Source organism: Gymnoscopelus microlampas (assembly GCF_963454915.1).
Source record: "Gymnoscopelus microlampas genome assembly, chromosome: 18".
Classification (NCBI taxonomy): domain Eukaryota; kingdom Metazoa; phylum Chordata; class Actinopteri; order Myctophiformes; family Myctophidae; genus Gymnoscopelus; species Gymnoscopelus microlampas.
In genome coordinates this window covers 33757043-33758311 of record NC_139955.1, presented here as the reverse complement: position 1 = coordinate 33758311, position 1269 = coordinate 33757043, and positions in this window count along the sequence as shown.

Here is a 1269-nt window from a genome sequence, read left to right as displayed (position 1 = left end):
AACAACTGGGGCCACCAGTGGGCTATAACCACATGAAATCAAGCCAAATTACTGCCTCATGTGCTGGCTCTTGTAGATGCTACCCTGATACCGTCTTATGTTTAAATAAAGCATCAAATTGAACATTCCTTGTATGCACTTTTTTTTTTGTCCTTGCACGATTGAAATATTTTTATTTTTCCCCCAGGGGGATAACATTAAAAGGGATTTACATGGTTTATTTTTAGGGACTAAAACTAACAACCCAAGTATGTAATGGTAACCACTTTGCTGTTGCAACTTTGTATTGCACAGACCATAGTGACTCAGGTTAGCAAAATGTGAGTTCCTACTTTTGATGGGACTTTATTTTACCTTGCCAATGTGTAATCCACCCCTTGCTCACTGACTTGGTGTAATCTTGCCACAGTGGTGAGCTGCCTGTGATTTAGATGTTTCCACTGCACACATGCCTCGATACAACATGGAATGTGAGGGACATGTCCCTCGATATTGATCCCAGAACTATAGGGCAAACTGACATGCTTTCCAATAACAATATGCAGGCAGCCTGACTGACAAATATGAAACCCTGTGATTTTAGCATGCCGATCAGCTAAAAGTCTGCCGCTGCATCCATGTGGGGCCTTTGACACTAAATTCCATCAAGCGAAAGCATACTAGTTTAACTGTTTAATACACACTCCAAATGATTAAATGCTCTGCTATGCAAGCCCTGTAAATGCATGTGTGCTAAAAGTTGCCCTGTATATCTCTGAAACCCTGAATTGCATAGATAAGATGCTACAATTCCATTATGTATCCTGAATTGCATAGATTTCTCATTAACTTTGTTACATGTTTTAATGACAAAAGGGACTGAAAATGTTGCTTAGTCTTGGCCGCACCAGCAATAGGATGCTAATGCATTGAAACCACTTTGTAAGGGAGCAACGTTGCCGGGGCTTAGACTCTTGGGACGTTTATTTGAGGGGGTTAAAATGCTGCACTTGGCCATTAAGTCCCAGTGCAGTTGCATGCAGACACTATCAAAATCTCTTCAGCGCTTAGATTTACAAGTATTGTGGGCCTAAACTGTCAAACTTGGTGTGGCATTCCTCATGAGCATGTGTCAGCAATATTCCACTAACTGTGTCCAAGTGTGACTAATGCATTAGCACCCTTCAGAGCCATATGTAGTACTGGCAAAAATCTCTCTTCCCTATTTATTTGAAGAACCATGTAGACTGAATGGGGTGCACAGACAGTTAAAATGCAATAAAAGACAGT